This window comes from Mustela lutreola, chromosome 5, assembly GCF_030435805.1.
Source record: "Mustela lutreola isolate mMusLut2 chromosome 5, mMusLut2.pri, whole genome shotgun sequence".
Taxonomy (NCBI): domain Eukaryota; kingdom Metazoa; phylum Chordata; class Mammalia; order Carnivora; family Mustelidae; genus Mustela; species Mustela lutreola.
In genome coordinates this window covers 117,968,311-117,976,886 of record NC_081294.1, presented here as the reverse complement: position 1 = coordinate 117,976,886, position 8,576 = coordinate 117,968,311, and positions in this window count along the sequence as shown.

Genomic DNA, 8,576 nt, shown 5'->3' with positions numbered 1-8,576 from the left:
AGGCAGGAGGATTCTCAGCATGTGTATTTTGAGAGAAAGAAAGAATTAGAAGAGTAGGGATGACAGACTCTGTGGTATTCAAGCCAGTAAAGCATATTGCATCTTAGATTTTCTCAAAGGGGGTTTAGTTTCCAAAAATACTAGGAAGACCTTGATGTAGTGAAGTCTCACCTGTGACATGATCCTTTGGTATTTCCTATGTTTTTGCCTTTCTGATTTAAAAGTCGTGCTCCTGATGGTGTTAGGTGTTCGTCAGATCTCTGTCCATCAATAGGCCTCATGCCTGGCTTGTTTACACAAATCCTGACTTTCAGGGAACGTTGGCAGCCAAAGAACGCAGGAGGGAGGCCATGACAACTGTAGAGAGAGAATGTCACTGTGTCTTCTATCATGCCCAGGATATATGCCCCATATCCTCGCAGAGAGAGGCATCAGATGAGGATAATTACATTCATAAAATCATTTAGAGGCATTAAGTCAATAAATTCTTTTAAAAAATTCAGTGACTTTATTCTTAAAAAAGAGTACAAACAATGATTCTTCTTTTAAATCTCTAATGGGCATGACCATTTGATTGTAGACAGTGTTCAGTGCTCCTTTTTACACAGTTTATTTTGATAGTCATCCATTTTTTTTTCACCTTCAATTCATGCTAAAAAAGCACAATCAGTACTCTCCATTAGCCTGTAACTTGTAGAAGAGTAGTTGAATCTCACCTTGACCCAGGCCTGAGGCTCTTTATTTCTGTGCTTATGCACAGTCTCTGGGCTGTTGAGCCATAGAAGAGCAGCCCATGGAGTATTGTATTGCCAAGGAGCTTGTTTTCTCAGGCCTTGTGAAAATAACATGAGCTCTAGACTATTGGTGGAGAATAAACAAAGACCAACCATATAGGTTGTTCGTTATTGTACTTTGATTGTCACCACTGGGATAAATCTTCTATCTTCTAATAACAGTTTTATCAGTCTTATTGCATTAGTTAGCGATTTAATAGGGCTCATGTACTTTGGTATAAATGCTGACCATGTTCGAGCCAAGCTTTATGCTAATATAACAGCTGCCCACAGGAACCTCCAGTCTAAGGTTATATAGTAAATCTTGGTTGGACCGAAGTAAATGGTCCAGGTGCCATGGTAGAGAAATGTCACCTTCATCTTTCACCCACTTATCCCTGTCAAACTATTATTTTTTCACTACCAAAAGAGAAATGTTTGATTTTTTCTGATTGGCGATAACTAAAAATATTAGTTGTCTTCAGTATCTCCTAAGGCATATGATTTCTATAATCCACTCAAATATTCCATCGTCTACTTGAATATTTCAAATGGTGAAACCAGTTTCCTCTTTGACACACTTAGAAGAGACCCTAGGTTTGACTTTTTATGCTCTCAAATGCACTATGAATCATTCTGCCAAACTCTTGCCCTTCATGTGAATGATATATTTTATTTACACTCTTAGAAAAAAATCTATGCGTGGCCATTATTAATCACTCACACCTTTAAGAATGATCTTACCTTTTAACTATTCATCAAAATCGGTTTCCCTCCTGTTAGAAAGAGACACATCATAACTGATGTACAGTCAAACCGTAGATGGGTCCAAGTACACGGCTATTGGCAGAATAGATGTCTCTTCATTTTAGGATTACAGACACACATGAAAGTGTGTGCATGGTACGCATGTGCGTATGCATGCGTGTACACGACCCCCCCATCTCTGTATGCTGTATCTCTTCTAGCAACTCTCTTTCAAATTCCAGATTGCTAAAGCTATGTTGGCTTTTAGATAATACATCACTCTAATGGAGGAGCAGCATATCATTTCCAAAAGCCACTCCCACCCTGAGCAAGGTCAATAAGACAAGAGACAACGGGATTAGCAAAGGTTCAAAGACTATCATCTATGATTTTTATCAAAAGCAAGGGAGGGGGAAAAATTGGTAAGTGAATTAGCTTCCTTTGATTATATGCTAATCTCAAGAGAGGGCTAGTTTGTAATTGAATCATATCTCATTTAAAAAAAATCAAGAAAATAATTTTTTTCTGCCTTTGATCATAACTAATACAGGCTTTCATTGGCAAAGAAACATTAAATCATTCATAAAATGTGTTTGAAATACCTCATTTTGGGTTAGATATTCTCATAAATCTCTAAAATGTTGGCTGGAAATTGGAAAGATGATGCTTATATTAGCCTTAGGGGAAACCAAAATAGAACAGGGATTGACATATTTTCCATTCTCCCTTTTTCTTTGGCTACTATTATGATTTCATATGAAGATGAGGACTAGAAAAGGCCAAAAGTTTGAATAGTTTCTCAAAAGTATTAGATAATATATCAAAACGAGGTGAAAAGTGCTTGAGAGTAGGATTCTGATTACACAGCATCTATCTATACAAATGCATACAACTTTAGAAATATTTTAAAGTAAATAAACCATGAAAGAGACATTTAACTATACAGGTAGCACTTTATAAATTACAAAATCAGGAAAAACATTGCAGTAAGGCTTTGAGTCTTAGAAGATGCTAAAAACTCTCTTTTCAACAGAATTTTAACTCCCTGGGCATGAAGGAATTACTTAATAGAAAAGAAAATAACCCATAGGGAGAAATGTAGCCAGCAGAAAAGCTGCTTACAATTTTTGATAGGCCCTAGTATAGGATAGTAGGAAGGCAAATGATTCTACACTCACTCCAAAACTCTGTATCTTAAAAGTTTATCATTCATTAATTTTTCTGTGCTGGCATTGAAAGCTTCCAAAGAGAAAGATTAAGATATTGATCTTGTTACGGATATCCTTCTTACTGTTTTTTTTTTTTTTTTTTTTTTCCACTTCATGGAAGGCAGATCCGCAAGACACAGGATCTAATCCCAGTTTAGAATTTTATAAACCCTAATGCAGAAAAAAAAAAAAAAAAAGGCCATTCCACGGAAGCAGTTACAGCAGGTCACAAGGTTGTATCAGTCACCATTAAGTGTATTCAACACAGAGAAGCAAAGAGTCAGCCTTTCTTAAGGTGTATTTAGTAAATGCTTACCATGTGCCTGGAGTTGTGTGGTTTGCTCTTAGGAGTATGACTATGGTGAGTAAAGGTTTCCTTTTTCAGGGAGCTCACAGTCTAGTGCATCACACTCAGGTGCAAGTAACAACATGGTAATTTGGCCACAGAATCGAAAGGATATGATGCCATAGAAACAAATACTCTTCAAAATTATACTTGATGTGGGCTTTAAACGCATTGTGCAGAAGCTACCCTACATCTTTTAAAAATATTTTCCTGAGAACTACCTAATTTTGTGGCTTTGTAGATTATACTACTTGAAAAAGAGTACTTTTTCTCCTATCAGACCAGCCAGCCGTCTCATTCAGTGAGGATGTTCCTCTGAGGTGTGACGAATTCAGGGCAGCCACCTTCCCTGTCTTCTGTTTCAGGAAGGCAGAGACAAAGGGATACCCCTTGAGGACCTGGCTCGCGTTAGCCTGTTACGTCTTACCCGACAAACCTGCACAAGATGCAGCCAGATTAGTCAACAAGCAGATGATTAGAGATAAAACCTCTCATTTGGGGATAAATTTAATCCAGGCAGCATGTGCTCTTTGGTCATTTTATAAATATAGCATTTTAGAACAGCATTCTCAGAGATCCAGCAGTGCATATCCAGCATTGTAGCTAAAATATTCAAATAGAAATAAAAATAACTCCCCAGAAAGTTGCTGGCATTCATGTTTCCGTTGGAGAATAATCACAGAAGTCAGTTTCAAAGCTAGCATAAAAGATGTTGAAAACCACCTCTCACCCCCACAGAAATGCTAATGACTCGTTGTATTATAGTCTTAAAGCAAAGGTTCCAAAACCTTCTCTTTCTCAGATTTGTGGTGTCACAATAACCGGCCATGACCAGACTCTCTGGAAGGAAGCAGAGATTCCTTGGATGGTGAAGAGATCCAACACAGGTATCTCCTGCGGCAGTAGAATTTAGCCCTGAAGGTTTAATATTTCTAATCCTATTATGTTCTAATCCTATTACGAAACTGTTGAGGTGAATTGCATATATTTCCTTCTTTATCTCTGTGCAATCTCACATATTTCCTTCAATAATGGCTTTCGGCTGCCCCTCACAAACAGTGTAGCTTCTTTAATTCTTAAAAGGAATGTATAGACAATCAAAGTGAAATCTGTTGATAGCAACATGTAGTGCTACGTCTCCTTAGGATGCCTCACGGGGGAAAGGGGCACTGCGATGGCTAGGCACCCCACCCCTGATTTCTTGCCTTTTGTTAACCCAACTGATTATTACATCAAAAATCATGGTTTCCATTGACGACAGAGTCCCACTAATGTGTGTGTTTATGTGTGTGTGAAATAGCTTCACAATGAGTTATTGGGTTGTATATAGAAAAAATGCTAGGCAACTGCAAATTACAAGGATATAATGCCATCAGGGGGTTTAATGGTGACATCATAAATCACAAGAGCAAGGTATAAATGGACAGGGCTTCCCTACAACTCTACGATGCCACTGGAGCTGTGATTTTAAAGGTTGTCTACTCTCCCCAACGACCATTACCTTACACATGGATAATTTGTGTTATAATTTCCATCGTCTCCCGCTCTCTCTACTTCTCCTCGTCAACTTCAAACCTTTTTTCTACACCCAGAGAGAATCTGTTTTCCCCACTGTGCGATTAGAGCAGCTATATTTAAATGTTAACACTGGATTGTCTTCAAGTTAAATAGAACCATTCTCAAAATCTTGCCATTCTGGGCTAGGTGTCACCCTCACGGGATATGACAGACAGGTGGCAACAGACCCAAGGCTTAAGAGATTTTCTCTTCTTGGATAACCATGCTCCATGCACCTCTTCTCATTTCCTCTAAGAGCAGGGAATCTAATTACATAGAGTACCCCTGTAAGGATGGCAAACATAGAAATGATTTTATAGTTTTGCTTTTTTTCACATCTGAAGTTAAGCTTTCCAAGTAATATTCTAATTTATTTCTGTGTCCTAAATGATTCCTTTTTCTCTCTGATGCTGTCTTATGGAGGAATATATTAACATAAAATAATAACTGGCCCAAACTTTTGTCCAAATTTAAATATGTCCTAGCAAAGCCAGCCCCATTCTAATTGCTTTTATGTGTCACTTTAAAGTAGGAGAACCAACCTCCTGGCAGCTTTGCTTTGGGTCTTAATTAGCCACTTAACTGCAAATTGGTTGGCACCCTAGTCCTTTCATCAGTTATTACCCAAATAGCATCACCGACTTCGGATAAAGAAAAGAAAGATCCCACATGTAGCAGGTCTTTCCATCATTATTGCCCTTTAATACAAAGAGGGGGGTTCCCAACTACTAATTAAGGCTACGTTTTTAATAGGCAATTGGCATCTTATTTAATTCACTCTCAGTGCGATGTCTTAAAGGAAAAACAATCACAGTAATGTGTGTACAGTGCTAAAGAATTTACAAAATATTTTCATCTACTTTATTACTCTCATGTAGTATCTGCTCTAGCCATGTATTAATCAATACATTTTTATTGGTTGCCATGATTTAAGATGTGGATTTTTATTTTAGTCCTTATCACATTTGCCTGCGTACCCACAAAGCTATCTAATAAAATTAACCAGGCCAACCTCCTGTATACAAAAGGGAGCTGGCTTCTTTATTTTTTGTTGTGTTTTTAAGGAAATGGGCAGACCGTTAAACATACTATATAGATAGGTACTTCTTTACAAAGCAGGCATAAGTGGTTAGTGGGCAGAAGACTCAGAGGCTTGGTTCTGAGAATATAGAAATAAAGGAGAAAGAGACTACCGATAGAGATCAGATCCAAAAACTTGCCAAAGGGGATAGAATTCAAAAAGAACATGACAGTTTGTTTAGTGTTTTAGCAGGATACCCTCAGTTGGTACTTTGCATGCGATATGATATCATGTCCTTTGTTCATGCTAGAAAAGAAAACAAGTCATCATGGTGACTTTTTAATGATCAACACCTTTTTCTTTTTCTGTTTGTTTGTTTGTTTGTTTTTTTAACCTGTCTTGCATGTTTATAACACGTTTATAAATTAAACTCTGGTACTCTTTTCTATTCTGTTACTTGACGTCACTAGGAACTGTATTTGAGTATGTAAATCCAGACTTTCCCCATCTCCCTGAAAGACAGGTAAATTGAGATTCTGCACGTCCGAAATGTCTTCTGCCCATCACCGTGACTGGGAGCCCAGAGCCCATCCACAGGCTGACCTTGAGTGAGATGGTTCCAGGCTGTGTGTTTTGGAAGGCTTGGAATTAGTGAATTATGTTTATGAGATTCATTTCTAAACTGTACCAGAGCTTATAAAATATTAGTATTTACAATATTCTGGAACAACAAACACAGCGTGGAGACAGCTGCCTCATCAGAGACGGAGCCGCAGTGATCTCACACATTTGTCTGTTTATCATGGACTGGATTTCCTTGGCAAACAATTCAATAAGGAAGATGAGCACACCAGTCTAACGCTCTGCTCGACACTGCAAGAAAATGTACTCCTCACCATCCCTCCAAACGCTAGTGCTTCTACTCTGCAAACCCACTGCCTTTAAGTTGAAGTGTGAAGAATAGCAGTGAGGGACCAAGATCAAATGAAGTCAGGCCTTTGATTAAATGTGAAATGAGAGGTGTTTCGAAGAGAGCACAGATCTTTTTCTTTTTGGCCGAGGTAGGCAGTATCTACAATTAAATCTCAAAAGGAGCAGATGTATGCTCACAGGAAAGATGTGAAAGAAAAATCATTAGGAATTATTATGTTTTTGCTACCTAAAAACAAACTTGTTCCTGTGCAATATATGAGTTATTAATTCTGGCAACACTTGAGCCTTTTTCCTTCCATACGTGATTATGGAGTACCCAGCTTTTAAGTATATGATGCATTTGAATTTATACAACAAATTATCTTCCCTAAGTAAAAATTCGGTAATCTACTGGACGAAGTTTCATGACAACGCAATAGATGTGAATTACTCATCTAGCTGAGGATTTCATTTTTCTATAGCAAACAAACAGATGAAGCACTTTACCTAGCATCTTTCAAAGAGTAGGTATTGCATAAAATTTTGAATCAACAAAGTACACGAGAAGAGAGAGTCTAATAAGAGAATATTTCTAGCTGATGCTACATGGTTCCACCTTTGATATCTAAAGAATCTTATTTTAATAGCCCCAATAGAAAAAAAAAAATCTTGTTTTTGTTTAACTGTTAGAATGATTCCAAGTGCAGCTGCTTGCCTGCAAAGAACCTTGACTGAAGGAGTGTCCACCTGAATTAGTGTGCAGCCAGCAATGTGGAAACAAATATCTGAGTGTTCCATTAGGACTTTCACGTGATAGATACTACCCTGGAAAATAAAATGGACAGTGTCTTTCCCTCCCTCTAGATTGAGTTTTTTCTGGCCAAAAAACAAATTCCAGAGTTTTTCTAATTTCCTTATGGCTGGCTTCACTTGTAAGCAGCCACACAGTTGGCCAAGGTCAGCAAGTCAGGATGCCTCAAGTCTCTTGAGAGTTGTAATTTTTATATCAAAATAGAGGTTATTAGGGTGGTTTATCTCTCCAGCTGTTTTCAGACAGACAGTGTGCTGACCACCCAGTGGACGAGACCAGGGTGGGTGGAAATGGAAGAGACTATTTGATGTGACTCAAAAGAAAAAAATGCAAGATTCTTGGGGAAAAGTCTATCATGGTAGGAGACCATGAAATACTTGTCTTAAACAACTCATCTTATTTTGTACTCTAGATTGTACCCCTACCTCCTGTGAGCACCCCTTAAAAATCGAGACAAAGTAGAAGACAGCACTGAGAATAATTTAAGAAAGGGAGGGCTTGTGGTAAGGTCGTGTCAAGTTCATCAATTAAAGAAAATAGAGAGATCTAATCTCTTCGATATTTTTAATTTGTTTTGTTTTGATCCCATTTTGAATGGTATTGAAAATTCAATGAATAATTTAACATTCATTTAGTAAACCTTATGTAAACTCTTCTAGTTTCCTAATTTTATAAAACTGGATTTATAGAACCGACTCCTATAAATGGCCTATCAAGTAGATTTACTATCTGTAAATATTGGAAGTATGAATAGAGTGAAAAAATATTGTGATTTTATGGTTCTGTTTTGTTCATGGATGAATCAGTAGCTTTTCTGATTCAATGATTAATTTAAACCTTAATTAACCTTTGTCTAACACAGTAAAGAGAATTTGGTTTATTAATAGAGACATGCCCATTCTTATTATGTTACAGAGAATGTAAACTTCATATATTAGGAAAACAGGCTTATTCATTACAATAGTCTTAGCACCTGGAACAGTCCCTGACAAATAGTAAACATTAGACAAACTATTTGCTGAATAAATGCATCTAAATCAGTGATTTCCCTGATTGAAAAGAGATAAACTATAAAACAAAAATGAAGACAAATCACGTCATAATAGGAAACTTAGGTAGAACCCAGAAATTTTAATGTTTTAATAGATTGCCCAATGATTTTGATGATCACCTAATTTTGGTAACCACCAACTATGTGTAG